Source organism: Vanellus vanellus (assembly GCF_965231255.1).
Source record: "Vanellus vanellus genome assembly, chromosome: 13".
NCBI lineage: Eukaryota > Metazoa > Chordata > Aves > Charadriiformes > Charadriidae > Vanellus > Vanellus vanellus.
In genome coordinates this window covers 2,404,462-2,424,908 of record NC_138918.1, presented here as the reverse complement: position 1 = coordinate 2,424,908, position 20,447 = coordinate 2,404,462, and the positions used below count along the sequence as shown (strand labels likewise).

The window sequence follows — 20,447 nt, the reverse complement described above, 5'->3', positions numbered from 1 at the left end:
GTAATCTAAGTTCAGTGAAGACTAAACATGTACGTTGAGAACAAGATCCTGTTCTCAAGAGCGAACTCCCCCGGGCAAGGGAAGCTCCCAGCACCTTTGAATCCTCTTAATCAACCTGAGACCTGTAACTTCAGTCGCTGACCCCCCATTTCTGATCACATTTGATTTTTGCACTGCAAAGCTCATCCGGCTCCTGCAACAGTTAATCTTGATGGCTGCATCCCAAAGTGACTCGTGATGAGCCCGTACTTGATCTGCTCGGGGCAGCAAACCCGCCTTGGGAAGGTGGCCAGGGAAGGGGCCCAGGCGTGTTTGGGAGGAGCAGCGCGGTCCAGACAGGGGAGAAACACCCCGGCACCCTCGTCCCTGAATATATTTCTCATGTGATCAGGAAAATAAATACTAATAATTAAAAAAAAAAAAAAAAGCGCCAGCGTGGTTGGGCGAGCAGCCCGACACGGCGAGCAGCTGCTGCCATCACCTTGGTCTCAGGCGCAGGGGCCGGACGCCCTGCGCACCCCTTCTCCAGCCGTTTTGCCCCGTTTCTGTTACCGGCGGCGAACCCACAGCCCTGCTGCCGTGCGCGCTCCCCGCGAGCGAGCAGAGCGCCGCGGCTGCGCACGTGGCACACAGAAACGCCGACCCTGCCATTTATTCCAAACGGGACTTCACATTACCCCCGGACTTCTAAAGTATCCCCACAGCAGAGAAAAGCGAAACAAATATGCGAGGGGGGGGGGGGGGGGAGGGGGGGAGAGAAGAAAGTGGGTTTGAGAAAGGAAGAAGCGCTGGTTAGTCGCTAGCGGGGAAGAGCCACGGGCGAGCGGCTCGACGCGGGGCATCCTGACCTGAGAAGTTAGCTTATGTCAGTATTATCAATGTGAGCCTTAATTAACTAATAATGAACAGAACGCTGCGTTGTTTGAAGTCCCTCTAGCCTTAATTAACTAATAACGAACAGAACGCGGTGTCCTTTGAAGTCCCTTTTCTCTGGACCTTAACATCTGGGATTGATTGTCTGTAGGATGAACTATATGGCAACCCGGCAAGGGGAGGATCCAGTTGGCCAACTGGGCGATGCAACTTACTTTTAAGGTGCTCTGAAGTGAACTGCCTTCATTATAGTACCAAAAAACCACACCCACAGGTCAAGACGACCCTCGCCCAGGTGAAGACCCTTCCCCCACACCTGCGTGATGATTGAAAGAACGACATAGCAGATACTATAATTATATGTAATTATAACCAACCAATCGTTGTAGCTTTGGGGGAGTGTACTACCATGTAACTTTTGTGTATAAATACAGCAAGACGACCGGCGTGGAGTGTGCTTGATTTGTGGAAAATCCACCGAGCACCCAGGCCTGAATGAATACAGTCTCTCTCCCGAGCGTGGGAGATTGGTTAAATTGCACGCCGGACACGAATCCGCTTTTCGGACACCGGGCCGGGGCTGCCCGAGTTGGACGGCCCGGCTGGAACCTCCCACGCCGTGGGCTCGGGGTGAACTGGGCTCCGGCAGCCCCTCGCTGGGCTTTGAATCGCCGACCGGCCTTTGTTAACAGGCCGTGAGCAGAGGGACAACGCTGATTTATTTATTTTTTTAGCTACAAACGGCACTATTGTGCCATTCGGTTTTGATCTTTTCCTGCTGGAAGTGATTCTGTAGCTCCAGCGCAGTCAATGGAGTTTTAGTGACAGGAACCAGTGTGGGAACAGCCTCAAACTACTTGTGTATGCATAATGCAATTAAAATTTTACCCGTCCTGGGCAGCCGTGCAATCGCATCCTTCCCACCGCTACGTCAGCACCCGGGCGCCCGCTTGGGAAGGAGAACTCCTTTTGAGATGCCTTTTTCTTCCTGCCCACCACGCATCCACAGCGGGGGTAGGGAAGAGGCGGGTGGTTCATTTCATGTTGGAAACGGGGCAAAATGTCCAATTACTGTCCCTATAGCCAAGCACCAAAAAAGGCTCTTTACATTTGACTTTACAGCACTAAACCAAAAATCAATCAGTCTGTCCGAGAGAATTAACTATTTGCAGCGGGGAACCACAAACCACAGCCAGCGGACAGCCGATGGCTCCGGGACTGCGGACCTGCAGCTTCTCCCCGTGCCAGCTGCGGCGAGAGGAACGCGATCCTGGGATTCTGTGAACATCCCCATCAGCCGGCGCTCGCCGCAGACCCGTGTCCTTGGCTACGGCGCCGGCTGCTCACTCATTTCACCGGGGAAACAGAAAACACAGGATGTAAAACGTCTCAATCCAGAGCGGCAGATTTAGAGGGATTTCGCCCAAGTGAAACAGTGGGAGCTTTTTGAGCTGTCTGTTCTCACATCCCGCCCCGCAGACCCCAGACTCTGAGATTCGCCGTCGCTTTCCTTTCAGGGGGTCGGTGACAGAAGATTTGCTCAGGGAAGCACCCAGCAAAGTTTGGGCCATTCTCCCTCACCTTCCCCCGCAGGAGAAAAACACGCTCGCAGTGCTCCGTACACAAGGTTCTTTGAGCTGAGGGTTCAAATCACCTTGTGACTGTGCCACTACGTGAGAGTCTCCGTTTACGGAGGGCGGGGGAGCATCGGAATTCACGGGGACACAGAGAACTGGCAGGTATTAGTGGGACTGCATCACTGGGACCCGTTTGCTCATTTAAACGAAGCCATTGCAGCGATTAACGTGTTTCTGAAAACACGTGCGCGGAGGCCGCTGTAACCCTGCGGGCAGGGGGCGTTTGGGGATTCTGTGTATTGCTTGCAGAGTACAATTCTTTTTTTCTTTTCCTTTTTCCAAGCGTCGTGCGAGCACGTGGCGGGAGAGGAATGCCGGGAGGAGCCGCCGTCATTAAATGCGGCTCAGGTACCACCGACTTTCTCTGACTTGGCCAGGGCAGCAGCTCGTGGGGGACCACAGGCTACGAATTCCTAATCACTGCTGCAACGAAACCCAGAGACGATGCCAAGCCAGCCTCTGCCACGCACCGCCACACGTTTTGCTCGTACGGGCACCGGAGATGAGGGGTTGGATGAACCTTCAGTGGCAGCCTAAAGCCCGTCTGGGCCACGGTGGGGCTCAGCCGCGGAGGGGACGCGCCGGCCGCTCTGTGGCAGAGGGGTCTCGTGCTCGCAGACAGAGATGCACGAGTTTTTTTTATGGGAACAAGTGATCTAACAACGTCTCCAACCACAAGAACTGAAGTGCAGCCTTTGTCGTGCTTCAGCCACAAACGCAGCGCCCACTTTATTCTGAACCTGCAGATTTTTTTTCTCGTTTGTTCTAATTAAAGACGAGAAAATTTGGGAAGCTCAGGGCACTTGGCCATCTTTCTGTTTTCAGCTACTTTGAGATTAGGTCAATTTTATTCTCTGTTTTAATAGATTTACACTATCGTGTTTACGGAAATAGTAATGCCACGCTTTACAGCAGGCACAAAGCCAGTGGTAATCACAGAGAGAAAATGCCATTATACGTTTATTGATCATCACAGACAGCTACCGAAAACCCTACAGAAGAGTGGCACTGCCGTGAGAGGGGAAGCCAGGCAACCCGCGAGTCCTACAAACTGCTGGAGAAAGAGTAAAGGGGGTGATAAACATCAAGGGGAAAACACGAGCACCGAAAGTATCTGAAACTATGACAGAACCAATGTGCAGGAATCCAGTAAAGAGCCCCGAAACGAAGCGGAAGACGAGCAATACTTGGGCTCACGTACTTTTGCAGGACTCCTGTCCGCTTCCTGGCACACACGTGTAACTGTGGTACAAACACGCCGCCACAGCAGTGACCCCAAATACCTCACTGCACGGCCGGCATCCCTCCGCGAGCGGCTCGGCCACCGGCGACCCCGCAGCCCCGACCCACCTCAGGCGTACTCAGATGTGTATCCAGAGACCCTCTGCGAGGATGAATCAGCTGTGCCTACCTGGGATTCAGCAATTATCGGGATTATCGGCCAAGCTGAGGATAACACTATTTAAAACTTTCTTAAACTTTACCTGCTTTTGCTCCTCTATAGCCCTTTTCCCCATTTAACGTCTCTCACCTTCAGTCAGATCACACCAAAGTGAACTCCCACGGCTTCTGTGGGATGCATCACTCCTTTGATTTTCAGGAGAGTACATGTTCATCAGAACTGTGGTTTTCATTAAAAACGTGCCTGCTACCCACCAAAACCAGACCAAAACGAACTCTTGCAGATGCTTGATTTTACCCACCGTGTGTGAAATAATTGACTCCCAAGTGCAACAATATATAAACCGCAATTACTGTGTTTTACTTAGATTATGCAATTCTTTGTGAGGTCAAATTATAATTTTATATTTAATTTAAGAATTAAAACAAAGGCATTAGTCCTCATGGAGTATGGTTCCACTAGAACTCAGTGAGTCATGATTGGGAAGGGGAAAAAAAAAAAAAAAAAGAAAAAAAAGAAGGAGGAACTAGTTTAAAATTGCTTTTTTTGGGATTATTATGCCAGGACTCAGACAACATGAGAAGGTGTGAGAGGCGACAGATGCACTATACGTATTTGCTCTCGGACATCTATTGGCACGGATAGCGACCAAGGGAGGAAAGGCACAGAGCGCCTGCGAGGCTGTGACATCTCTCCAGGGAGCAGAGACTGCAGAATCACCCAGTGAGCAAGAAATGTCATGAAAAGCAGGTTTATTTTTAAATTTTTTTTCCTTTTTTTTTTTTTTTTTTTTTTTTACTAATTAAAAATGTCCTTCCCCTCTTCCTTTGGGAATGAGACCCGTCCAATCTGTTGAACTGGCCGCTTGCCAACAAGACTATTAAAGAACGAGGTTTCAATGGTACATAAGCCTCTTTCGCTCAAATTGCTTTCGTGCCGGCGGAGCTGGCCGGGGGCTCGCTGCACCCCGGACTGGGTGTCTGGGGCGCGGGAAGCAGACGCGGGGCTGCGGCGAGGCCATGGGGGACCGTCCCCATGCCACCGCCTCCCCGCTCACCCCCTGCCAGTGCTGTCCCTCCCCGGTCAGCAAGGCAGAGTTATCTGCCACGGAAAAAGGCTCTACAGCCAGGTCAAGCCTCTTTGATCTGCTGGAGGGGAATAAGGCAAATAAAGTTCACTGCGAGGAAACCGGCAATGCTTTCGCGTGACCTCCGGTTACTGCGCGTAGCGGGGAGAGGACGGCGATGAATGAAAGGAGTTCAGCACAAGGTTGGGGCTGTGCCATAAATTTGGCTCAGTGATGTAAGCGCGACTGGTTTTTTTAATTTTTTTTTTTTTTTTTTTTTTTTTTTAGGAGGGGCAGGCAGAAAAATGCCTGGTGCAGAAAAAACGTCTCAGAGAGAAGCCCACCAAAGGGTTTGGTACCATTATACATACGCATAAAATTATACATCTGCAAATGTGGCTGTATATGCCTGTGTGTGCCTGTGCGTATATATTAAAAAATACATATATAAATCTCCCCCTGCTCTGAATGACTGATGATTAACACTTGTGCCACCAGCTTTACTGCAGAGACATCTCACGCTTCTGAAAAAACTCCTTCTCACCAAGTATGGGGTGTGGGAACAGCACTGGCTCCTCCTCAGCACAACCACGGCACCACGCTCCGCTGTGGCTCCCGGGGACCGAGCTGGTGGCAGAGCCCAGCGCTGGGTACAGGGCTCCTGCTGCCCCTCCAGCCTCCTCGCAGCCCAACGCCAAAGCCAAGGCACGGACAAAGCATGGGAATCTCCAAGCAACCCGGAGGAGCGGCATTGGCCTCCAGCTCCCAGCACTGCCGAGAAATGCCTTTGCAAGGAGATGCATTTGCAAGACACAAGATCTTTGCAAGCGTCCACTAGAAAGGGAAAAATGCTAACAAGGAGCTCGGTGTCCTGAAAGTCCCTTTTTACAGAAAGAGCACAGTAATCGCACATAAACAGAGGTATTTAAAGTATCTAAAATATCTACGGCATACCACTCCCTTGCCAAGAGAAATTATTCAATAAATAATTCAGTGGCTTTGCAGAGATCTTACTTCACACACTCGTAATGTTTCAGAGAGCAAAATCCACCGCCCAGCTGGCTGGAAATGCCCCGTGCTCGGACCCTCATCCCTCTGCCTCAGGTCCAACTATTCGGCCGCTGATGGCAAACCCCCACGGAAAGCTTCATCCTCCGGTCCCACACCTCCTCGCCGCGCTCGGGCACAGCTCACAGACGTGAACCAACCTAAAAATACCTTTCACACCCCAGAGCAGATCGGCGCAGCAGTACTCTGAAGCCACCGTGACTCACGCGCACAGGAAAGCTGAGACTGGGATCCTGGTCCAAATCTGTCACTCGGCTGGATAATGAAACATTAGGAAGCCCGTGCAAGTATTTTAAATTTCCTACCAGAAGGGAAAAACTCAACGGCTCAGAGCTCTGCTGTCTCCGAAGTCTATCAATTGCCTGAGGCACGGTGACAAAAAAGCTCCTCTAACTGCTGAAATGTCCTTAACGCGTCACCCAGCGCCAGCGTGCGATGAACCAGAGTCACAAGGTTTCATCGACCAGGCTAAAAACCTCAGCCTGTGGTTGCAGAGGATGAAGTTCAGATGGCAAAACCCACCTGGGATATTTCTGCACCCGCCGCCACACTCATCACACCTCTCTCGTGCCCGCATGGCTGCTGCGTGCTTGCCCGGAGCAGGCTCAGGCGATTCACGGGACCACAGAACAGGCTGGAAGGGCCCTCTGGAGCTCCACCATCCCACCCCCCGCCAGAGCAGGGCCACCTCCGGCAGTGGCACAGGACACCTCCAGGCGGGTTTGGAATGGCTCCAGAGGGGGAGACTCCCCCCCCGTCTCTGGGCAGCTGTGCCAGTGCTCTGCCGCCCCCACAGCAGAGAAGTCCCTCCTCAGGTTGAGATGGAACTGCCTATGGTCACATTTGTGCCCGTTCCCTCTTGTCCTGTCACTGGGCACCACTGCACACAGACTGTTCCCACCCCCCGGCACCCGCCCTTGAAGGAGTGATAAGCATTGAGAAGATCCCCCCTCAGTCTTCCCTTCTCCAGACTGAGAAGCCCCACATCCCTCAGCCTTTCCTCATAAAAAAGATGCTCCAACCCTCCAACCTTCCTTCCCCACCATGAGCAATGGTCCGCAGCATCTCCCGGCAGTCCCGGCGCAACTGCTCCGTCTCCCTCTCAGCAGATTTTTGCCAACTAATGTAAAACTTTCTTTGGAAGCAAATTGAGCCTTTTGCCATGTGTTCCCTTCACATCCCACAGGGTCGCGGTCCCTTCTTCCCTTGGAAGGTTGTACCTGTTCCTCTCTTTCGCACCCAATTCCAAACAAGAGAGCGGCTTTGGATGCAGTATGTTGGATTTGATCCAGCTCTCCAAGGAGCTTTCGGCCTTTGAGCTGGAGGTCAATAACCACCCTTTAAGACCAGCTTTTCGGCAGGCTGTGTGCCAGTCTTGGGGAGACGGGACTAGCACGTCCCCTCGGGTCTCTCGTGAGGCTGTCCTCGCGGGCAGGACTTATATAAATCCTTATAAGGATTGATAAGCGTTGATAAGATCCCCCCTCAGCCTTCTCTTCTCCAGACTAAAAGGACCCGAGTCCCTCAGCCTTTCCTCATCAGAGAGATGCTCCAGTCCCCTCGTCGTCTTCGTAGCCCTTCGCTTCCTCCAAGCTAAATCGTAACTCAGACAGAGGAAAAAGCAAACCCCCAAAGCCGCGTGGTTTTCTGGCTCTTTGGTCTTTCGCCTGCAGCTCCACCGGCGCCGCTCCCAAAGCTCCCCCACTTCCCGGGGAGGGGGCCCACGATCATTTGTAAATCTCAGTTCTTGTGAAGAAGGGGGTTTGTTGTTTTTTTTCTGTGGAGTCTTTGACTTTTTTTTTCCATGGCTTTTTTTTTTTTTTTTTTAAATTTTGAGTGACGTTGATGCTCGATCGTCCCATATACTACGTGGTTCTTGAAAGCCGTGTGACAGGCAGCGAACAAACAGCTTAAATAATTGCATAAAAATAGTTATCTGGGGCAGAGTACAAAGAAAAGCGCTGAATGGAGCGGGAAGAGGCAGCTGCACCCATGGCAGCCGGTTCTGCAGAGCGGAAAGACGAAGGTGCTCTGCAAAGAGCTTCATGGCTCATTGCCAGGCAAAGTTTTGACGTTTGCCTTCAAATATTGATGGGATTCAAAGAAACCTTAGTACTGCCTGTGGAGGCCATGGTCCAGCGACAAAGCCTGGTAACCTGAGGCTTTCGCCGCAGCATCAGCGTTGGCCGACGCAGGGACACGGGGACCACCAGCCCGAAGCGGTGGGGGCAGGAAGGGGGTGTCCAACCGCAGCACCCAGCAGGCTGGGAAAGTTCAACTACACTTTGCTAATTCCCATTTCATCGCTCTGCTTTCTTTTTTTTCCTTTCTATCTTTTATAAAAAGCACACCTGCCCTGGTTTGAGCAACACAGGGCTAATTTCTCTTCTAATACTGGGGAAGACTGCACTTTTAGAAGACTCTGGTGTCTGAATTTGTGAAAATATTTACAGCCAGCGATGGTGTGTGGGTCTCAAGGTCTCAGTGTTTTCGAGCTCGCCGGGCACGGGGACAAGGAGGAGTGAGACCTGGGCACTCGACCCAAACTGCCAACGGGATTATTTCATACCATCAATGTCACATTCTCTATGAATTAAAAAGTCCGCTGTGAAGTTCTCTCTCTCCCGTGACGGCTGCCATCCTGAGAACTCCTCGCCCCGGTGCCGGAGCCCCGAGCCCTTCCCCTCCTCCAGAAGCCGCAGTGTCCCACATTTGCTGTCCACTGCTGGGAGTGCACAGCTTCCTACGGATAGAATGGGCTGAGGATAATCTTTGCATATTCTGTATGGGTATCGGGATCAATATTGGTTCTTTAGTGCTATTAATGTTAATTATCTAATCTTACTCTATTAAATCTGTTTATACTTCAACTCCTGGGTTTCCTCGTTTTTCCCTGATTCCCTTTCCTGGGTGGGGAGGGGTCATCGGGTGATAGAATGATTGTCTAAACGGCAATAAATTGTTCTGGGTCTCTCAAACCATAACACCTTTCGCTGCTCGGCAGAGGTGGCGATGTGCCGCCTGCCTCAGCCGCCGCTGCACCCACCGGCGCTCCCAGCCCCAGCCCAGGGGGTACCCAGAGCCCGTGGGGATCGCGCTTTCTGCCCCTGCAGACCACACGCTGCCCTTCCATGCGCCCAAGAGGGACGTAACCCCCTCCGCAGCTCGCTGCAGGGCTCAATTTGAGTCTCCCTCCCTGCACACACCAGCGCCAGGTGCTCTGTGGCCATCTCAGCCCGCAAAGCCCCGAGCCCAGGGCTGGGTGGAGGAAAGCAGATTTGGGGTGAAATTTTCCACTCTTGCAAGGCCGTGCAGGGAAGAAGGAGGCACCGAAGCACGCATCACCCTGGCTGTTGGGGGCTGGTTCTGCTCGGTCCCCGCAGCAGGTCACTGCCAGGCAAGGACAGGCACGCAGGCAGGTCCCCCCCCAGTCCCCAGTCCGGCTCTCCACGACCATTCACGCCCTGCCCTTGGCCGTGTCCGCATGGTCAGTATGTGCGAGACCAGTCGCAGTGACATGGGGGGGTTGAAGGGACACCAGAAGGCAGGAGCTGGCCCTGGCTGCTCTCCCACTGCCCGCACGTACTGCGCCGGGATTGATTTCTGCTTGGTTGCATAGCGAGAGGGGGTGACCCAAACCCACAGCACTGCTGGAGGGGGCCGTGGGGCTCCCCACTGCCTTACGTCCACCCTGGGGTGCACAGCTGGTGGCCACTGCAGGCAGCCGGATGGCACAAAACTAACTGGCCCGCAAAAGTAATGGAAAAAATGGTTAGTTTCCAACCAAATCCCCATCTGGGGTAATCATAGAGTGGTTTGGGTTGGAAGGGACCTTAAAGATCATCCAGTCCCACCCCCTGCCCTGGGCAGGGCCACCTCCCCCCAGCCCAGGTCGCTCCCAGCCCCATCCAACCCGGCCTTGAACCCCTCCAGGGATGGGGCAGCCACAGCTTCTTGGGGCACCCTGCGCCAGGGGCTCACCACCCACACAGTGGAAAAATTTCTGCCTAATATCTCATCTAAATCCACCCCCTTCCAGTTCGAAGCCATTCCCCCCCGTCCTATCACTCCATGCCCTTGTAAAAAGTCCCTCCCCAGCTCTCCTGGAGCCCCTTTAAGCACTGGAAGGGGGTCTCCCCGGAGCCTTCTCTTCTCCAGGCTGAACCCCCCCAACTCTCCCCGCCTGTCCTCATGGCGCCATAAGCACTGGTGCCACAGCAGAGGCAGAAGCGTGCGTGCAGGGAGGGCAGCTGGAGACCTTGGCAGCAGCACGGCCCAAGGTGGCTTCGTTTAATGCTGAAACCACAGTGCATGGACGCAGGGACTGGTCACAGGGGCCACCCCGCATCTCGCCTGGCCGCAAAGCGGGTTCCCAACCCGCCGCGCGCCCACCTCCCGCCCCGCCAGCAGCAGAACGCGGCCCGGCCCACACATGCGGCGATGCCCCACTACGTCCCCGGGCCGGGGCCGGATGGTGTCGCGAGTCCCACCAGTGCGAGGAGCCCTCCTGCCTGTCCCTGCCCCTGCCCCTGCCGGCCCTCCCGCTCCCACCCCGCCTCTCCCAGGCGCCAGCACAAATATTTATGCAGCGGCCCAGGGAACGGCACAGGGGGGGACGGATCCAGCTGCAAACATTTTTGGGTTTGTTGCTGCTGTTTCTTTTGGCGGCGGCACCAACTTAAAGTGGTTTCTGAATAACACCCCCCCGAGCATCCCGCGTGGTCGCGTAGTTATATTCAGGCACGTCTGGCAGCCCTGGGAATGCATCACCCAAAGTGACACGGAAACCTAAACAAGCTTACACCAGAAGACCTTCCACAACACTCAAGAGATGACGCCATGGCGTGCCCAGAGCTCGTCCTGCAGACGATAGGAAAGAACAGAAACATTTAGAGGCCTCTTCCCAGCCATGCCTTAGCCTGCATTGTATCGCTGACAGCTCACACCGGACCAAAACTCCTATTTGATCAAATTTCAATCTCGCGTTGCCTTCTGCAATACCAACAGTTATGCAGAAGCTGTTTGCAGCAGGGCTAAGTGGGCCAAACCACAGCTGGCATTGCCTCCAGCCACGAGGATGCTGGAAATGGGGCCCCTCGCTGTCTGCAGGGCGCTGCCCATGCGGTATCGCACCGCACATTTTCATCCGCTGCTCCAGAAGACATAGACTGAGACCCGCTAAGCTTGCAAAGCGCTGGCTTTCTTATAAGGAGCAATTCTCTTTAAGCCAATATTACAGCTTGAAGAGCTCCAAAACTTACTGGCCTGCCACCGCAGGAAAAGCAGAGCCGTAGGAACAAACGAGCAGAGTGAAATGCCCTCTGCCAGTTGTGTGTCAAACGTGTGCCCATGGAGATGGCCTTATCACTGCCACTCTGGAATCTGAAACCAGAAAAATGACATCGAGAATTGGAGCTGAAAAAAAGTAACAGTCATGTCATGATCTAACTACAATAAATAAGGTTGTATCCCTCACAGTAAGCTGTCTATAATTAGATCAGGTTAATTACCCGTCAAGTGCCCTGCAAGTTGTTGTGCTTTCCTGAAGGACCCCGACCACGCAGATGGGAAGGGATGAGGGGACCCCAAAGGTGCAAGTACACCTGGAGAGAGCTGGGGTTTATCCAGACCCTGTGCACATGTAACCTGACTGCCTGAATCGGGTCGAGGCTTTATCCCAAAACAAATCAGCAGCCGAAAAAGGCTGTGAAAGTTGCTCAAGGCTTATTTGGCAACCTCGCAGTGCAATAAGGGGCAAGAAAATAAGGGTTAAGAAAGAGGCAGGTCATGCGCCAAAAGGCCTGAAGGGAAGCAACTCCCTCCTCCTGCTGCAGGTGGACCAAAGGGGACGAAGGCTGTGGGACGGGACAGGACAGGACGGGATGGGACAGGCCTGCTGGCTCCCACTGTGTCCCCTGCCTGCCCGGGCCCCACGCCAGCAGCCTACAGCCATCACCGAAACACGGTGCCCGCAAGCAGCCAGAGCTTCTCAAAATAATCTCTGCGTATTTTCTGTGCATGAGAATATCACCGTGCTTTTAAAGGAACATAACTTTGAGTTTCTTGCACGTGAAGCCAGTAAAACCAGACTGATTACTGCAGAAACAGTCACACCACGTTAGGGACTGCTCTCACTGTGCTGGAAAACAGCAAATAACCACGGTTGGTTTCTGCAGGTTTTCGGCGGAGGCCCCACAGCTGCACACAGCCAGCTCGGCAGCTGTCCTGGGCAGCCATGCCTGACCCACCATGCTCTAAACCACCAGGAACAAGCGAGGACCCTCCAGGACCCTCTCTGAAACCCCTGGAAGCATCCTCTTCACATCCCCAACTCAGCCTGTCCCCATCATGCCAAAGGATGGGACACACACCAACGCAATGCAGCAAGCAAGAAACCACACTCGACGTCCAGAGTGGGTATTTCATGCCAACAGATGATGTTTCCATGCTCTGTGCCTCACACCATGGTACACTCCATCAGTGTCTGCACCCCACGCACCGGCAGGCTCTTCCCACAGGGATGGAGCACACACGTGGTTATGTGCTTGAAGGACGCGCGAATCCACAGCGTTTGGTTAAGAACCAGACCGCACAGTACGTTTAACACTTGTAACCTGCCACCACCATGTAGCTTTGGGAAAGGCACGTGTCAGTCACTAGCACTTGGAGATCCCACCGACACTATTGTCCATCACAAAGAGCCGACCATGAAGTTCAGGTGGGTAAAACACGCTACACCGAAAGCCCAGAAACCTGCAGGGTGTCACCCACAATTCAACGAGTTTACTGGTCTCTGCACAGCTCCCACTATGGGAAATGAGCCCTGGCGCTTGGAACCAGGAGTTTGGGGGAATGAACCCCAAACCAGCAGAGCCCTCCCGGGGCAGCCCCAAAAACCAGTTTCCACCTCTGCAGCCCAGTGACCTTGTCCACGGTGCGTGGCCGGGGTGCAGGCCGAGCTGCCGTCCCCGGTGAGCCCACAGAGGCGCTGGGGGGAGGGGGGTCCCCGAGCCCCGGGGGGGTCCCCGAGCTCCTGGGCTGGAAGCAGCACCCCCGGGGCCGTTCCTGCGGCCGGAGCGCCGCAGCCCACGCGGGACCGGCCGCCCGCAGCGCTGTGATCTCCAGCCAGAGCCGGGCTGGAGCTTTGCTCTCGTCCCCCCTCCTCCTAAGGCTGTTAGAAACATCTGAAACAACAGGAAACGGCAAAAGCCACAAACTCTTTCCTGGTGCTGGTGTTTCGTCCCCGTCCCCCCCGCGGGCTCTGCCCTCTCCCCGCACCGCAGCGCCCACGAACGCAGCCGAAACGCCTTTCCCCGCAGGAACGGCGCCCGGGGGGTCCCTCTCTGCGCAGAGGGGGCTCCCGCAGCCCTTTATTAATTTTTTTGAGGGGCGGTTTGGTTCTGTTCGGCATCCCGGAGCCCGATTTCGCAAAACCCGCCGCTGCCGTCCCCCGGGGAGAGGGCAAAGCCCTGCGGGGTCCCGCCCGGAGCCACCGGGGCTCCTCACCCAGATTTCAAAGATAAAATAAATTAAAATAAAAACCCTAAAAAAAAAACAGCCACGGACTCACCAGCTGCAGGGAAAGCCTCCTCTCCCCTTGCAGGCATCAGCTCATGGCTGGGTCTCCCGGAGCTGGCGTTCATGTACTTGCTGAAGAACTGCTGACTCCAGGGCGTCCCACCCCCTTCCCATCTGCAAACTGCTGAAAGAAGTTAAGCTTGGCTAATATCAGCTTAGGCTGTATTAGCGCGGCAGCAGCCCTGCCCCGGTGTAACCCTTGAGGCACTGGAGACCCCGCGTCCCGGCCGTGGGAGCCTTATTCCAGCTGTTCCCAGATGGGCAAAGCTCTCACCCCTTCCGCTGCTCAGCATCGCGTGGGGCTGATACAGCTCTTTGTCATACTGGAGGCTTTTACGGCTCCTCAGAGTCGAGGCAAGGCTTTTGGATGTAAAGCTGCAAAGGCTTCCTGCAAACGCTCAGTTTAAAATGAAAGACGGCATCATTTTATTTTTTTTTTTTTCCCTCTTGGGAAAAGTCATAAAACGCAGCTTCTGACCCTGAGAAAGTCTGCATTGCCAGCCCTAGTCTGCTAAATTAGAAACTTCATAGCTTGAGTAGAATAAATGTAAATCAGCTGAATCAATAAAATAGGAAGAGAATAACTATTGCCAACATCATCTTTACATTGTTACATATATTAAAAGAAGGGGGGGGGGGAACAACAAAAAAAGCACAAAACAAACAAAAAACCCCAAACAAACAACGGCCACTTGAGCTAAACCCAGTTTTTGTTAATTTACACTGATAATAACAGAACAAAAACTTCGCAATTCATTTGTGGTGGTTAAATTATTATCATTCAAGACTGGAAGGGTCTGGCTAAGGCGTTTAGCCTAACTAAAAGAACATTCCTTTCCACTGAAAGCTACCAGTCCCTGATTGCTTCTAACTCCCCACTTCTGAGCTAAGATAACACCCCCCGGGGGGGCCGCCCCTCTGGGCCCCGGCAGAAGCCCTCTCTCCATATCCACCTTATTTACTCTTATTTATGTTATTCCTTCTTAGAATTGTGGCAGTTAGCAAAGCACTTGAGGAGTCCATTCCCCCTCAGGGAGGAATACCTGGCTTTGCTGACAGCTTTGTTAACACTGAATTATTGTTTTCCTCCCCACTTCCTTTTTTTTTTTTTTTTTTTTTTTTTTTTTTTCCCCTGAAACCGTATATAGACTCTCCACAAGCACTTGGCAGACAAGAGGGGAGCAGAGGGGAAGATGCTGTCTGAACGCTCTTTCACTAGTATCATCGTTAATAAAAGTTTCTGTCTGGCCTGTCCTAAATTGTACTTGTGCTATTGTGCACTTGGACTGCATAATGGAGAATTCTCAAAGAACACTTAAGACTCATGAATGAAGAGGGACAGATATTTAATGAGATTTCAGGCAAGCTTGTCAAACATCACTCGTTTGGCTCAGATGTGGGTATTCTGCAATCAGGCTTAATTCATAAATTTGCCAGGGGAGGGAAGGGAGTATTGGCCTAAATGCTCTGCAGATGTAAATCAGCATCACAGTGCTGGCTTAATGGGGCCTCAGCAATATTCACCAGCTCAGACTCTGGCTCCTTTGTTCCTTAAGAGCCACAGCTTGACAGAAACTTTGCAGTCAGGAAAATATTTCAGGTGTGCGAGCAGCCCCTGGGGTCTTCCCTACCTGTAGCCCACAGACACACCATGGGTGTGTTTGTGGTGGAGTGCTCCAAAGGGGATGTGGGAACACTGATTTAAAAAAAAAAAAAAAAATTTATTAAAACCAAGTTACTGTGCTGCACTTATTTGTAAGAGCTGTTCTTTCAAGCTCCTGTTGGTAAGGGATGCTCTTGCCTACCTCCCTGGAGCTCACAGTGGGCAATACACCCTCAGCAGAGATGGAGGGCTTCAGTATCACACGTTCCAGGACAGCTTCGGACCCTTCCACCTCACTGGTAAATACTCTGAACGGTTATTCCCTTTCTCTTATCTTGCTTTTATTGCATGTACATACAGCATAAGGACTCGCTTGATGGAACAACCATAGGAGAAACATGCGACAGAACAAAGTGAGAAAACTGGATTTCGGCTTCCTACCTTAAGGGAAGGTGGACATAAGCACGTTCTAAGTAATATGCGGAATAAAAGCTTCCCCAATGCCCCAGCGTTTTCTGCCAGGTGATTTGCAGAGCAGAGTAATCGGTAGAGCTTTTTATGGGAAGACAACCTCCTTTTTTGGACGTGGAGCTGAGGGAAAGCATGGGCTTCACCATAAACAGGGTTCGCTCTAAGAGCCTTTGGCACTGGAACTCGGAGGACAGTTCAAGTATGTGTTAAGATCCTCCCGCAGATGTATTAGCTGTGCGCTGCAGGATGTGAGGCCGAGGGCTGGCGGGGCTGAGCCCGGAGGTGCTGAGCACCCAGGACCCGGCCGAGGCACGAGGAGCCACAAAGCCCTTTTGTGCTTCCAACCAGGACTCAGGTGACTGCTGCTTCTGCAGGAAGCTGCCCAAAACTGACCCTCACCTTAGTGTGCTAAGTAGCGGGGTGTTCATACTCTACAAGTACAAAGGAAATAAGAGTTCACCTTTTGTCCTGATTACTGCTCAGTCTAAAGCCCAGTGAGACCCAACTACCAGTAAAATCAATGCAAAAACTTCAAAAGGACTTTTATGGGATTTGGCTGAGAACCCCACCTGTCCAGGAAAAAAAAGTTCTATCAGTAAGTCACAGTGCTTTTAATGCTCACAGTCAAACACAACGTGAAAGAGAGCAACCTATTGAATTTCTCTATGCTTTCATGCTTTATCAAAATTAATGAGAAACAGAGATTAAGGCTGAATTTTAAGCAGGGATGCTTATAGCCAGGAGGATGCAGAGCCACCAGAGCAGCTAACCAAGGCTGTGCCACCAGGAAACCGCGCTGGGCTCAGAGCTGGCCCGTGAGCTCCTGGGCTTTCCTCGCTCCATGGCCCCGAGTCCCACACGGCACTTCAAAATTCTGAGGGTAACTGAATAAAAAACTGCTGCTTCATCTTTCAGGACATCCCCATAACCCAAGGCAATAGCTTCAGTTACAGAACAGAAATCTGCCAACGGTATCCCTACGTTCCTTAAGGCCCATCCATGGAAAATCCCGCCGTGACTAGAAACAGAAAACAGCCACTAATTAAAATACTGAAAGTCATGTAAAAGGTGGGGGAACTTTACTGCCCCGTGTTTCTTTTTAGCAATCTCTTTTTTCTTTCTATCCTTTATGGTCAGATATTTTGCTTGTATTGATTATACAGTACATATTTTTGACCGCTTACAAAGAGCAGCAGGAAGGAAGCATATTGTATGAATAGGGGATTAATTCAATAATTAGGAACACTAATATGAGGCTAAGAGGCAAGTGTTTCTGCCTGCTGCCTCCTGCCCTCTAGCTCTCCATTTCCTCACACCGCAGGGATGCCAATGGATGGCAAGGGAACAAAAATAAACCCACGATGATGATTTTATTGCTTATGCATCTCTTCCCAGCTGTCATCCTCAAAACAGTCTACAGGCATCCAGAAGCACAGTCTCCATTTTGCAGCAGAGCGCGGTGGGTACAGCACACAGGGAGGAGCGGGGGCCGTATCCTGCCCCGGTCCAAGGGGCCACCTTCCGCATCCCGGCACCCACCAGCCCCAGACCCCAACAACAGCCCGCACCCAGCTCCAGTACCCCCAGCAGCGAGGGCCCTTCACTGCACCAGAAAATGTGGAAAAAGGGGGGACCGGCATCATCCCACGGGAGGTTTTTGAGAAATCTGTGGTTGGGCTGTGATTTGACACGTCCTTCAATATTCAAAGTTAAATACTTCACTGAAAGTTTCTCTTCTTCTGACAGTAATAACAAGTGGTTACATTGTTGGAATGTTTTTAAACACTTGGTTTATCTTTGGGATCTTTCCTGTTGCTTTAGTTTGGGTTTGTTTGGGGTTTTATTATTTTTATTTATTTATTTTGTTAACTTAAGCAGCACTTAGGCTATTCGCATTGCTGTTTCTAGTCAGTTCCACTTTCTGATCCCACACCCTGCAGCATGCAGTGCATTTCTGCAGCCGGCGCTACTGTAACTTGCTTTCCCCCTCCTCTTTTTACAGATATTTTCAAGTCAAGACATTTCTGTCCATGCTCAATTTTACAAACCCTCCCCAAATCTCTCTACGGCTGCACATAAGCCAATTTTCAGTTCAGACCTACACGGCACCTTTCCGCTGCCGCCTTGCTGCCAGGCTTTTCCCCATCTCCAGCCCCTCCTTCCCCTTCCCTGCTGCAAAAGCAGCCTTTAAATCCCCCTTTCTGGATATTTTAAGACGTGCCTCTCTTAAGACACCGGAGGAAGGTTTCAAAGAGTTAAGGTGGGGGGAGGCTCTCAGACGGCCCATTCTTCAGTCTCAATGACCCAGAGCTTTTGCCTTTTCAAATGTGTTTAACCAAGTAAAGTGAATAGAGGATATGCAAATGCCTTTTCCGAAAGGAAGCACAGCCCTGAATTGCTGTTGGCAGGTCAGAGCATCACACCACCCTCGGCAGCCTCTCAGCTGCGGGGATTTGCCAGCCCGGGGAGAGGCGGCTGCGCTCGGCCGCCACAGAAAAAACCCTTTTCAGGCAGAATAAAGCCAGGGCTCGGGCATTCCGCAAGGGTAGAGGGAGGAGGTCGCTGGGGATTGCTCCCCCGGCGTCCCCAAAACACGCGTGGGCTGTGCCGGGGGGACCCACAGGGAACGGGGCGCTGTGGGAATCAGTCTCCGCTCAAAGCTTCCACGGACATCGGGGCGCGGGTACCACTCGGGTACCACCTTTTGCCAGCAGGCTGCTCGCAAGCCGCTCAAAGGAGTCCTTTGAATATTTTGTGGAAGAAAAAACAATTCGGAATTAGGTCATCCGGAGTTACGGAGAATGGTTCTACCTAAAACTGAACCGTATGGGAGATATGAAGTAAAATACATGTAACATTTAAAGAGGGATACTAATATTCGTCTTTTTTCTCCACCATCGGAAAGCATCTTGAAACAAGCTCTAAATGATGTTCTTTCCACTTTTTATACCTAAATACTGGTCTCTGCAGAAAAGATATTTAAATCCACGTCATTCACATCTTTTGTAATTTCAGTGCAAGTTTGCCTTAGATCGCTTCCAATTCATTTCAATCAACAATGATTTACTCTCTTTCTAGATACTTTTTCAAAGCCAAAACCTCGTAAATTAAAACAGCTTAGCAATTTCAGTGCTGGTTCCTCTGCTGGCCAGCTCACACTCGCCCTTGGAGGAAAAAAATAAAGTTAATCCCAGTTCAGCACACACCTCGGTGCTTTCCCCGGCTGCAGCTCTCATCTGGTGCCATCTAGCAGTGACTGCGGACACCCGGGCGGGTCTCTGCCCAAGCAGCACGCGCAGGAGCCGCTTCTCTCCTATATTCCCAAACCAGAGTGGGAATTTGCTAATTTTTTTTATTTGCCAAACCAGAGAGCTTTTTAGAACTACAAGACACATCCCCGGTTATTGGTCTCATCCCCCTCTCAATCACATCAATGGCTGTAGTGCTCCTTGAGCTGCTTTTAGGGATTTGGTAGCCCTGGGAAAGGAGTAGCTTGTTGCTCTGGAGGCAGAGAGGACCCTGAGCTCTGACCATGCGGAGGCACTTGCACGTCCTTCACAGAGGAGGCTGTTCCTGAGCCTCCGTCTCTCCCCAGGCACCATCACCAGCCCACGGGGGCTGCTCTGGCTTATGCACGGGGGCAACTCAGCCTCAATTTCTCGATGGTTGGTGGGAGAAGGAAAGGTCATTTTAGGTCTTTGTCTTCTCGGCTGTGACCAAACGCAGCAGGTTTGCTTGCCTAGCCTAGGAAAAGGAAGGCTGTGCAGCTTTCCATCCAACAACAGGTCAAGTGGCAGCCCAAAGGGAGCCATGGTGCCCTCTGCACCCAGCCATGCACTGCCTGTGCTCTCCACAGCAGGAGAACCCCATCCTTTCCAAAGGCAAAAGCTGCCAGGCTGAGGAGGGGACCTGGCGCTGGGAGCAGGCAGGATGGGGACAGAGACCTGCCATGTGGGCAGCTGTCTCAGAGAGAAGGCTGGTCTGTGGGTCGGGAAGGAAACACCGGGAAAAAACAAATGGCTTGCCTGAAACATCGCACTGGCATCCAAACAAGCGGGATCTAGATTAGTCATAATCAAATCTGAGCTGAAACTTGGAAGATATTGGAGAAAAAGTTGCTAGAACAACTTTCCAAACTGAAAGTGTGTTCACAGCAAGGAGGGTCACGCTTCTGCAGAAGGGCCAGCCAAGGTGGCACCCTACACCAGGTCCCTGCCACCTCAGCACTCGTGTTTCTGGACCTGAAGATGCGACTCAGAAATGAAGGCTTTGTGGTGACTGCCATCAGGCTGACAGCCTTGAAGGCAACCATCCTTCACCTGTGGTCAAAGCACAACCCCAGGTGTCCAGATGGTGCATCCAGGTGTTTGTTCCCAGGCTTGGGACTGGTGCTCCCCACCTTCCTACCATCACCAACCCCCCCCCCCCCCTTCCCCAGAAGCAAGAGCAGTGAAGGCTGTCTTAGAGTTTGGCCATTAGAACGTGGGCTCATACAGGTAACCACCTCTGCCACAAGCACCAGCTGATAAAAGACAACCCCTTCTCTGGGGTTCTTATTTTACTGAATCACCCGGCATCTGACCGCTCGTGCAGCATTCCCGTCAGACAGGGATCACTGCTCCCTGTGCCAAGTGACATGGTTGACCTCAGTGAGCAAAGCCACATAACAAAAACCAGGTACCTCTGGAACCCATTGGCCTCACCAAGGCCAACTCACCCAACACTAATTTTGAAGTATTACTGTGCAGT

At 52.1% G+C, this 20,447-nt stretch overlaps 1 protein-coding gene across 1 annotated transcript in view; it reads right to left on the bottom strand.

Moving 5' to 3' along the window:
* ACSL6 (acyl-CoA synthetase long chain family member 6) overlaps window positions 1–13,634 on the bottom strand; it is a 46,836-nt gene extending 33,202 nt beyond the window's left edge. The window contains exon 1 of the mRNA XM_082490135.1: window positions 13,617–13,634. The gene's annotated coding sequence lies outside the window, so the exon portion shown is untranslated. The remainder of the gene's footprint in view (window positions 1–13,616) is intronic.
* Window positions 13,635–20,447: the final 6,813 nt, after the last annotated feature.